At 31.5% G+C, this 12821-nt stretch overlaps 1 long non-coding RNA gene across 1 annotated transcript; it reads left to right on the forward strand.

Moving 5' to 3' along the window:
- Positions 1 to 263: 263 nt before the first annotated feature.
- LOC143047097 (uncharacterized) lies at positions 264 to 11781 on the forward strand. Its single transcript, XR_012969403.1, has 4 exons — positions 264 to 339; positions 4877 to 4977; positions 5501 to 5814; positions 11260 to 11781. It is a non-coding gene; the product is annotated as an uncharacterized LOC143047097 (long non-coding RNA).
- Positions 11782 to 12821: the final 1040 nt, after the last annotated feature.

The following is a 12821-nucleotide window of genomic DNA, read 5'->3' on the forward strand; positions in this document are numbered from 1 at the left end:
AGTGCATTGAATGAAATAATGTTAAATACCCTGTATAACGAAAGACAAGCTTATTTCTTACAAAATTTGAAAACTGATACCATTAAGTTCATGCACTCTAACATGCCTCGGTAAATCTTTAATTAAAAAAGGTGGGTTTTTGTAATTAAAAAAGGTGGGTTTCTGTAATTAAAAAAGTTAACTGTAACTAAATGACGGCAGAACTGCATATCATGTTTCAGCAAACATAAACTAATAAACAAGATATCAGAGTATTAGTGTCCCACTAACTACATGGATTTTTTTACTTTTTACTTTTATAAAACTTTATTGTAACTCAGTTCGACCAAGCATACTAAAGTAAGTAGATTGACTATTATTTAGCTGTTTTTGAAATAATTGACCAATTTGAAATGCAAATAAGCTTCTATGAAAATAATGTATACAAGTTCGCAGGTATGATAGACACTATGAGTAATTAAATAATTATCAACCAATCCTAGTTATTTTCATTTTTCTGTTTTAAAGACTAACCAGTAATTAATTGAGATATATAAACGAAATATTGATTACTTAGTGAAAAGACATCATCCATATATGATCTTTAACTTTGACTGTCCTTCTGGTATCTTTTACTTCTCTTTTAAGTGGTTTAAAAGATCTTGCACTGTTTTAAATGTCTTTGAGATGGAATTTTCTGTTTCAAATGTCCTTCAAATAATTAAAAAAAGTCAGACCGAATTCACTTTTTATTGGTGCACAATTTGAATATATTGGAATGGAGCATGCCTCCCTCAATATCATTTCACCAAGTTCATAAATATGTTGACGATCCAATACATCCCACAATAATTATTTTATTCTAGTAAATGTGCAAGTTTCAATGGACTAGCTTTTATTGACAGTGTCGTTACTAGGCAACATTTTTGTGTTATTCACTAGTTAAAATAGCTCACAGTTTCTTTGTCGTCGGCAGGGAAGATTGAGTACTATCAAAATATGATCTAAACTTACACGTAAGTATAAATCCTGTGAACTTTTATCTACTGCTTTTGTTTCAGTAGAATAGTGAAATAATCAAGGATATGCCTATAAAATTGTGTCTTAATTGCTTGAAATCACTATCGATTCCTTACTTGTATCTCGCCTTTATTACATATCTCTTTGAATATGTGCATAGAGCATACAATTGTTTGTGCGTTGCGTTAAGGGGAATTATCGAACAGTGAGTTTATAGATCTTGTAAATTGATATACGATCTAAATATGCATATCATATTGTTAAACTATGTATTCACTTTCCATGAAATACTTACCTTCATTATACTATCTTAAATAATCGGGTACCTATTTCTAATACTGTATTGGAAAATTAAACATTAATTTGTGTCTTTCATAAACATTCAGAGAGAAAAAATAGCTTGTGCAATGCCAAGATACAGGTATCGACAGATTGTAAATCCATGAAAGTGTATATGTATACAACAATGATATATAGTTTACTTTTGATTTACCGATAACAAAATCAATATTACTACCAATAAAACAACATTCAATGATCTAATTACAGTGTTGAATTGGTAACTTTTAGAATAAGTTTATTTAAAGGCTCGATAAGTTTACCGGGATCCTTTCTAAATGTCCTGGCATGGTAAACAACATCTCAGTAAATATGAGAATGTGCTATTCCGTATGAAATAAGTACAACCAAACTTTAAAACAAACGTTTTATATCTATGGAAGAATTTGTAAACGTTTTAAGGTAGATCATAAGTATATATTTTTTGAGACAGAATTTTCTGATAATTTTCCCAAATGAAGATTTTACTTTACTTTTTTTCAAAAATATAATAAAACGTATGGGTCACCGTGCTATTTTTCATGCTATGAGTCTTTGAAAATTGCCTAAATTTGGTTAGTTTGTTCATAAAAAAACAAATTAGTGTGCATAAAAAAAATTCTACGAGATAGAATTTTGAAATAGATTGTGAGAAGATAAGTTTCATAATATATTTTAAGAAAATAAAAAGAAAACATGGTGTCACCGAACTTGTTTTCTTGCTACAAGTAACAATTTAAAATTTCCCTATTAGCCCAGTATCAATTTTGTACTAAAAGAGTTATCTCCCCTTAAATGGCTAATTTGAAACAAATGATTTTAAAAAAACAAAAAAATGATATTTGTTAAAATATTTTGAATAATACAATAAATCAACAAATTTTCTTTATATAAATAAACAATCTATACAATAAATTGAAAATCTGTCTCCAAATTTGCAGATTTGGCCAAATAACTAGACCGATGTTGTACTGTGATTGTCCAATCCAAGATGGCGGTATACCATGAATCTACCTAAAGTAATTTGTGGAAACAAAATCCCTGGCTTAATGATTACCAGTAATACATAGATTACGTTCGTTAAAATCAAATACGTCATAACAGACACGGGAATATCAAACGAGCTGTGAAATATAAACACCGTAAAATGGTACCCCAAAGGAACATCACCATACAGAGAAATGCAGTGAAGTTTAGCATTTGATAGTTCATTGATAACATTCTGGCGTATCATAAACAAACAACTTGTAACGTCTCATTTCATTGGCCGAAAGATTAAAATACAACAACAATGTAGTCAGTGTGCACGTGAATTGACACAGGTGACCGACAATGGAATGTACTATGTTACTACTAACGTAAAAATAAGGATTTGTTTAGTTTACAAACCTTTGGTCAAAAGAATTAAATAAATCTTTTGTTAACTTCAAATATTGGGGTCGAAATATTATTCTGATATTTTGTATTAAGTAATATTCTAAGTTCTTTATGCATGCAGCAACTCAATTATCGTGTACCGCATAATGAGAAATATAAGGATAAAATAAAATGCATGTGCCGCTTTTATACGGATGAATATATGAACCACTTTTTATTTCTTTCATACTGACGATTGGTTATAATCCTAACAAAGTCGTAGTCACTTATAATAAGTATCTCATAATACTGATCCATTACAATAATTAATGATGGGTTGCACTGACATTCCTCTTTTATTATTTTCATGCTATAAAACATACACACAGTAGCTAAGCGTATCATAAACGGAGGAAATTGTCCCAGAAACAAAATAACTTTAATCGTATCATTTGTGCACCTGAATGAATTCAGTGAAGGCATGTTGTTGTAATAAATTGAAATGTACATCGGCGAAGATTATTCAGTTCTTTTGCATGTGTTGAACAAAATAATAAATTAATACTTGTGAGAAATGTCGTATTCTCGTTTGAATTGTTTTACATTGTCATTTCGGGGCCTTGTATGGCTGACTTTGCGGTATGGGCTTTGCTCATTATTGAAAGCCGTACGGTGATCTATAGTTGTTAATTTCTGTGTTTTTTTGGTCTCTTGTAGAGTTGTCTCATTGGCAATCATATCACATCTTCTTTTATATATGTTTTTATAGTATACAAGGTATTATCCCGCAGTTAAGATTTGTCACTTTTTAAGAACACATCCATAAAAATACGGACGCCCACCGGACAGAAGAGATCAGAAAGGCAATCATACCACATCTTCTTTTTTAAATATAAATGTACTGTTTTCGATTTTAAATGGATGAACATTTATTTTCTAATTTTATACTGTAAGAATAGAGCTGCATAACATTGTTGAACTATTCACTAAAGTACATGTAGTATGTATTCGTATTTATAATGAAATACAAAACGAAACATGCATGATAAACTGATAAACAAAATATCAAGAAATTAATGATGACTAAATGCATGTACAAGAACAAATTCACCTTTTTATCAAAACATTTTATGAATAAACTCTTTTTTTAAAAAACTGATTGTTTCTATTTACATGTACATGTACAATTTACGTTCGTTTTTCAACCGAGAATCTCAAGTAAACGGAATCAGAAAAAAATCACTATCCTATGTCGAATACCTAAAACTTGTCAAAGAATATGAAAAGTGTTTGTAGAAAAGTACGGTTTCATTTTTCAAGTACAACGCTAATTCATCGAGTCCATTGAGTGAAAGAAAAGGCAGAATGAGCAACTTGGGGGGGGGGGGGAGGGGGGAGTCACTGAAATATGTGGATTGAGTTTTTTTTTATTTTTCAGAACTTTTGATGTCGTCCCTTGATCCAGAGGACAAATTTGAATTAAATATTTCGATGTGAAAACTGTCAATTCAACGTTATAGTACGTGTGTTCTATTTTCGCATGTGTGAGGTCGAAGGTTTGAATAGACCAATAAAAATGATCGTTCCTTATAGAGTTAATCTAATAAAGTTTGTTTGACTGATTATGTCGCACGACCTTTCGCTAGGCTTGGCCGCAGATAGGTGTAAAACAGGGAAAATAACAATAGGAAACAAAAATCGTCCCTTTTGTCGTAAATTTCAGTGTGAAGTTCTTAAATCTAGGAAAGAAAAGTAATTACCGTTTAAATTAGATTTTTTTAAGTAATTCCTTTTTGGTAAATTCCGGCAAGATATTTAGAAAACATCATCAAGAGAACGGTACGTTAGTGTTGTTGAATTTATCAATTATATGCAGTGAAATCTGTCGGTTTGGTTTTTATTTGATCCATTGATGAAGCAAAGATCACATGGACTGTATCTTTATATTTCCATTGTTTTGGGTTTTGTTTTGCTTAGGAGTTATAAACGTTTACTATACGTGATACAATATACTGATTGTTGAAGGCTGTACTTAAATCTGGAATCAATTATATATGTAATATCCTTTGGTACTCATACCAAATTGATCATTCTCATGTTTGACTTGTATACTACGCAATAAACACGTAGTATGCGATATTATCAGTGAAGTTTATATAAGGATGATTGAAGCTGAGTAATCATAACTAATTTCTACTTACAGGGACAGATAAAACAAGAACTAGTTTGAAACAATGACGAGTCAAAAAGTTGCTCCAATGCAAATAAAAGATGAAACCCTTAAAGTCACAGCAACGTTTAAGCGTAAGAAAGAATAAATAATCAGTCAACAAGGCGGTCAACAAATAAGAACTAGCTATCACAATTTTGATAAGTTACATGTATGCAAAATATCACTTTTCTTGGTATACGTTATGATTCTGTAATGTTTTGGTAACATGTCGATCTGTTTCCTTTGTGAAAGTCGAAAGCCACATTAGAAGTATCAAACAAAATACACCAACATGTATGAAACATGAATAGTCTGTGATGACGATTTAGCCTTGACTTAAAATTATCTTACTTTTAGATTATATAATACAAGAACTAATTATAATTTTTATTGAAACAGTGTTTTTTCCTATCCTTAATCGAATATTAGAAGAACAATAACATAATATTAACTTTTAAGACAAAAAAAAAGAAAATGTAGCATACTTTAATTAACAAAAGATAGAGGATTTGCTTTAAGCAAATAAGACTTTCAACATTCTTGACTTCAAAAATGAATCATGCAAAAAGTTCCTACACAGAATTTCTTTGACAAAAGTCTCTTCATATCTTGTAGGAATATTAGATAAAAACAAAGAACAATATGATAAAAGAGAGATTACATTTCAAGGGGCCAATACACTGTTTAGGAGAAAGCTGTCTGACACGTTTATTGAAATAAAAAAGATGCAATCCATATTCGCAAGAAAGGAAGCTGATCCGATACAAAACGATTTTGGTTTATATTATACAAGTCATGGAAACATAAATAAAGGTCAAGTCTTACCTTTACCAGATCATATTGAAACAACCAAGGATTTGAAAGCGTTTTTTGCAAATGCGGCGGTAATAGAGCTGTTGATTCAGAGAAAACCAATAGATATTCAAGCGGTAAGAATGTTTTTTTTCATAACTTTGATCGAATTGAGTGTGACACAAGAAGTAACGAATGATTTAAGCAACCACTCTTTAAATCAAATCACGCAACACGGTAATACTGTACTTACTGTCATACATATACAGCCTAAAATTCCCTTTGTATAGCCGAGATAAGAGAGATAAGCCATCGGTATTAGTTTAAATGCATTTGAGAAATATTGTAACAGTTGTATTACCTGCCACTCTATTTAGGTATTTAAAATAATGAATAAATAGGATACATCTATTGATATAAAAGAAGGACGAAAGATACCAAAGGGACAGTCAAATTCATAAATCTGAAACAAACTGACAACGCCATGGCTAAAAATGAAAAAGACAAACAGACAAAAATAATACACATGACACAACATAGAAAACAAAAGAATAAACAACACAAACCCAACTAACAATAGGGGTGATTTCAGATGCTACGGAAGGGTAAGCAGATCCTGCTCCACATGTGGCACCCGTCGTTTTGCTTATGTGATAACACATCCGGTAAATAGTCTAATTCGGTAGGTCACATTCATGAAAGGGAAGGGGATTGTAGTTACGACGTAAGGAACATATCCGATATCATTTGTGAAACGGTTATTCTATAACGGTCAAGAAATTTGTGATGGCGTCCGTAAAATTTACGAAGGGATGATTTCAACTTCACCATTTGAAACTCTTGGTTTAATAGCTTCATTGTGAGCAACAACCTTCTATCAAGAAAATCATGATAGGAAATGCAAGCACGGGAATATCATATAACAGATGCGACGACTGGTCTGGTCTTGCTAGAAAGAAGAGATGAAACTAAAAAAAAAATAGCATCATTCAACCAATTTGTGATATGATCATAAGGGTAAAGTAGTGTTGATGTCAGGTTTTCTTCGTAAATACTCTGTTTCATGTGATTTTTGTTTTAGGATCTGATCCCGGATAATGAATTCGTAAAATATTGTAAAACCCTGGTAGGTTTTTATTCAAACCATCATAGAACGAACTACTAAAAGTACCTATAATCCCCTTCTTTGGAATTATGGATACTTTTAAAAAGCAGACGCTAAAAACCACCACAGAGACATTCAAATGCATCGTGCGGTTCTGCACTAAAACCAATATGGCAATGCAATGAGTAGAACGTATTAATTTTAGTCGTAATCGATTTTTTAAGTTTGGACATTCGTAAACTAGTTTTACTTTGACTTACGATTAACATTTAGAACTGATTGACCGATACGATATAAATGTCCTTCAACTCTATTTCAAAAATTTTCGCAGTCTTGCACCTAAAGATTATAGAACAGATCTGTAATCTGTCATCCTCCGAATTTGTCCTATTCTCGATAGTGATTTTTTTAATGATTGGGGATTCTCATGGCGGGAGTGGCATGCATAACAAAAAACGATTACATTGATGACGCAGTCGGAATTGCTCGTTACTGTTTTGAGTTGTTTCGCTTTTCCAACAAACAACTACTCGACTTATAGTTAGAACTAAAAGATACAAATAATTTATATGTCTGGCGTATTAAATTGTATCTTACCTCCTATACATTTCTAGGAATATGATTGGTTAAAAGCGTCCTCGTGGAAACCGTGTATATTTTATATTAGGTTAGTTGTGAGGCGGGGCTTATTTCATACACGGTTAATAGTGGAGTTATGTCCCTTTATATTCCATATAAGCTAATAAGGAGGCGGGACTTATTTCATACACGGTTAGTAGTGATGTTATCTCCCTTTAGAAAAACAAAACAGTACTGAGAAGAAATCTTAAAGGTTTCGACAAACGAAGAAAGTGATGATAAAGGGAAGTAAATTCATAAAACACATTTAAATCTAACAAGTTGTCATTGTTTTTGTAGGATCAAAGGAAGCAGTTTCTAAATCATGTTAATGCTAACTGTATTGAAGACTTGCTCATTTTCATAGGTCACTAGTCTAAATTTTACACGTTAAGATAGTCGGTAAGATAAATTCGTCACATAGTGTGCTAGTGACGTAATACGTTATATATTGGGTCAGTAAATTCCATATGGGGATTCGAGCTTCGCTCTCACCTCATATGGAATTTACTGATCCCATATGTACCGTATTAGGTCACTAGCACACTATGTAACTAATAATACGTCTGGTAACTATTATAGATACACATATTTTGTTTTAAATATTGGCTCTAAAATATACTGGAGACTAATATTAACTGTAATATTGTTTATCATTCACTTGAACTGAGACACGTGTTAATAAATTTACCCTTTGAAGTCAAGGAGAAAATATACCGACGAGGATATCACTGTCATGCTGGATTTTTTAATTTACAAAATATATACTTTTGTTGAATTTGGAGGTTTGGTCTTCCAACAAACTATTTGAATCCCAATGGGTACCAATTGCGCTCCTCTACTTGCAGATTTGTTTTAATATTCCTATGAAGCAGAATTTATCCAAGGGGTTGTACAGAAAGGAGAAAAGAAATTAGCCCAGTCTTTTAATTTTACCTTTCGGTATATTGATGATGTACTGTTTCTTAATATTAATAGATTCAGTGATAACTTACATTTAATATATCCAAGTGAGCCTGAAATTAAAGATACTACCGACACAGATAAATCTACTGATGGTAGGTTGAATACCAAAATTTATGACAACTGCGATGATTTTAATTTTCCTATAGTCAACTTTCCATTTCTGTGTAGCAACATCCCAGAGGCACCAGCATATAGAGTATATGGATCTCAATTGATACATTACTATAGAGCTAGCTCAAAGTACATTGATTTTGTTGAACGAGGAATACTGCTTTCTCAAAAGTTGCTAAGACAAGGCTATGAATCAATCAAATTAAGGTCATCACTCAAGAAATTTTACGGTCATGAGCTAAAAGTGTGACAGAAATCATATCTGATATTGTTCCTCAGTCATAATAACCTTCCATCATTACCGAACTGAACAACGAAATAACACGACGGGTGCCGTATAAAGTGCAGGAAATTATTTCCCTTCCGGAGCACCTGATTTCACTCCCGGTTTTTAGTGGAGTTCGTGTTGTTTCTTAACTATTATTTATAAGTGTTGATGTAAATGTCCTTTGGTTTTGTGAGTCTTTGTTTACTCTTTGGTTTTGATTGTTTTTATCTTAAAGGAATATTATTTTGAAATAATATTAAAATATGTGTATAATTTGTTTATTATGACTTATAATTGACCTATAATTGTTAAAGTTTCTTATATTGTGAGTTTGGAACTTAAACCACATCTTTTTGTTCATATTTGCATTGAATTTTTAATACATTTATATAGAACTTGTATGTATTGCTAACCACTTAAAGTCCTATGTTCTTTTGGATCGGTATTTAATTTAAGTATCATTTCTTTTTTTAAATAAAACAGACACTGATAAAGGAACATCATTTATATATAAGTGTATACGGAATAATCAACGTTTTAAATGTCAATACCTATCTTAATTGAAATAATTTCGTTATCATTTCATCAATGATACAAGACTTGCAATTTTTCACGTTTCCTCTACAAAAGACTCATCAGAGACGCTTGAATCAAAAATGTGAAAAAAAAACTTATAAAGTAATTTAAGTTTTCAAAAACGTAAATAGTGATGTTCGCAAAATACGTAGACAACTTTATAAGTAATAACTTTAAGTATTCAAATCCTAAGGTTGCCGCCAAACGTGGTTATTTACGTCTTTATCATGTAAAATTCTTTTTTTAATACTAAAATTGTAGGGGAGTGCGTTTTTTCTTTTATGAGCAAAATACTGCCTATACAGGCAACAGGAGTATACCGCTGTTCGAAATTCATAAATCGATTGAAAAAAATGGATTACAAACTTAAACTGAGGGAAACGCATCAAATATAAGAGGAGAACTACGACACAACAGAAAAAAAAACATTTAAATGTAACACACACAGAAACGAACTATTATATAACTATAATGTGCAGTAAAATGATTAAGCGAATACAATCTATCATTATCATCGATCGCGAATACATATCCGCAACTTATCCACATAATGATATGTTTGGTGACGATAAAGAGCATTATCAAGAGAAAGATTGTACAAAAACTCTTGTACTATCATCATAATATGATTATTTTTCAATTTCATTAGGGGTGTGGCTATCTTTATAATGGAAAAGATATCAACTTATAAGGTGATGCAGTATATTTGTTTTTGTATCTTCTGGGATAAAATTGTTCGCGACGTTTTTTAAATTGATATGAACAATGAAAAGAATTTGATGCTTCTGACAAGCATATGTTTGGCAGATTTTATTGAGTCATCGCCCTCTCCCTAATTGTTTATATTTCGCCCTCGCTCGTTCCTATGTCTGTTAATCATAATGCCAAACGAAAAAGAAAGTTTGAAATATGTCAGTGCTCAGCACACATTAAAACGGAACCCAATATATATGTCTTAATAAATCAGTAACAGGACATCAATAATTGACTTTTGCAGAGAACGAACGTTCACCCCGGTTTTGTTGGAATAATATAAAGCAATCTTTAGTTTTCTGTGAAGTTATTTTTATTTTCTTCGTCTTTTTTAGAAGACTATTGCGTTGAATGTCGTCTGTTATCTATTATTACAATTCTCCTAGACAATTACAAGAATTGATAAATTGATTATAGAACAGACAATATCTAAAGGTCATTCGAACCCAAATCCAAATTTTTGAATAGAATTCTGGTTCGTCACTAGTACCATAAAAACCCCTTAATATATGTGAACGATTGCAGGGTTTATGTTGGCAGGTAGCAATACACAAACAAACAAAAATAAATAATGACACACACATAAAATTTAAACCACTTCTTACACTTGCTTTCTAACAAGTTAAACTTAATTTTTGTGTTATGGTATACAAATAGCATCTTCCTTAGATTTAATTTTCGATAGTTACAATTTATAGATTGGTGTAACCATGTCAACACCATGTATTTATTAGATATGAAAAATAAACCGGAATGTTAAAATTGCTTATCACTTTATCATGCAGAAACTAGTAAGCATCCATCACCAACATCAACATATGTACGAGATTCTATATATGTTAACATAATATAAAATGCAACTGCTGGTGGACACTTCGGTGTTGACATGAATATCAATAATGTTGTCATTTTTATACATTTTCTGTTTACAACTTTACATTTTTCGAAAAACTAAGGATTTTCTTATCCCAGGCATAGATACTTTAGCCGTATTTGGCACAACGTTTTTGAATTTTGAATCCTCAATGCTCTTCAACTTTGTACTTGTTTGGCTTTATAAATATTTTGATATGAGCGTCACTGATGAGTCTTATGTAGACGAAACGCGCGTCTGGCGTACTAAATTATAGTCCTGGTAACTTTTTACACTGTTATGTAAAACTGGAATATAATTTTTGATTTTAGGACCCAGACAGTAAAAGGAAAGTCATAGCTGAAAGTTTGTTTGATGCAAGTCTACTGGCAGCAAATGCAAACCAACTAAGGAAAATAATAGATAATGGTTCCAGTTTTCGATACTACACGCTGCTTCTAGTATTACTAATCCTTTCTCTCATCATTCAATTCCTGATTGCATTATTATTAGCAGCCCTGATGGCTAGGCGGAAAGCAACAGAAACTATTGATCACAGAATACAAGTTTCAATAATTTTCCTTACGTCATTCGTGTTGATGCTAAGTATTGCCATTGTAGCTTTTGACGTATCGCAATAAAATATCTGAGTTTGATTTTCAAGCTTTGTGTAGTTATTGCGTGTAAAGGACACATATAGGAGTGATTTTCTTTGATGCATTGTGTAAATACATAAACAACCCCTCAAAACATGATATGTATATCTTCTGAGGCACTCCCTCCAAGAATGTTATGTTAGATGTATTGTCATATATATAGCACACTGTTTTTGTTTTGAATAAATATCTCCTTCGTCTGTGGTGTTTTCATGTTGAATATTGACATTAAACATTGTTCATTTTAGAATCAGTTACTTTTCAATGTATACTTTTATTCCTGAGTTTATGTAAAGGAAACGCACGTCTGACGTATTAGATTATAATACTGGTACCTTTGATAACTATTTATTCATGTCATGACCCGTCAATACAAAAAAAATGTTCCATCTGTATTGGTTGACGAGTGTGCGTTATAGATTATAGTGTATAAGGAAACAGAAATCAAAATGCATTTAGCCTTACATATCCAGTTGCTAATGACATTTTCCAAGTACAGAGAATCTAAAATGAATTTTAAAAATTTCCATTGAAAAAGAACATGTCAATCAACAAGACATCAGGTACCTTAAAGTGCATGAATCCGAAAAGACATATGCAAAACCTGTCATGTAACAATATTATCATGATTTGTACATAATTCAGAACACGTTGATATTACTGATCAAGAGGACTTCTGGTAGTTGATCTTGACGTTGGTTATTTTTCGATAGACGACGTTGACCGAAGAATGATAATAACACCGACGTTAATTCCATGTTAGTTGTTACCCAATAATACACAAAAACATTCGTTTGGATTATAATAAGGGATTTTACAGTTTACTTTTATCAAATATCAAATTCATTGGGTACATACGTTTGCTTTAACCAATTCAAGCGCCAGGCCTATTCAATGACAAAAATATACAATCTACGTGTGATAATGGTACCGAGTGTGGAAAAATATATGAAAAATATATTCCTTATCTCCAATTTTAAAGAAATAAACAATTTTAAAGGATTAAACGCCATTTTTAAAGGAATGTATTTATGTATAAACTGGAGGCCTATTTTGTTTGTGAGTCAATGGGTCGATTTGATACACCAATAAATTCCATTAAAAATGCTTTTAATCCGATGTTGTTGTATCGTTGTGACCAGACATCACCTTTAAAATTGTACCTAACAAAAGACAAAAATCAGTAATAAGTTAAACAAGATATTTTAATACAATATCACATGAAATTTACACAAATT

The sequence above is a fragment of the Mytilus galloprovincialis genome, chromosome 9 (assembly GCF_965363235.1).
Source record: "Mytilus galloprovincialis chromosome 9, xbMytGall1.hap1.1, whole genome shotgun sequence".
Classification (NCBI taxonomy): domain Eukaryota; kingdom Metazoa; phylum Mollusca; class Bivalvia; order Mytilida; family Mytilidae; genus Mytilus; species Mytilus galloprovincialis.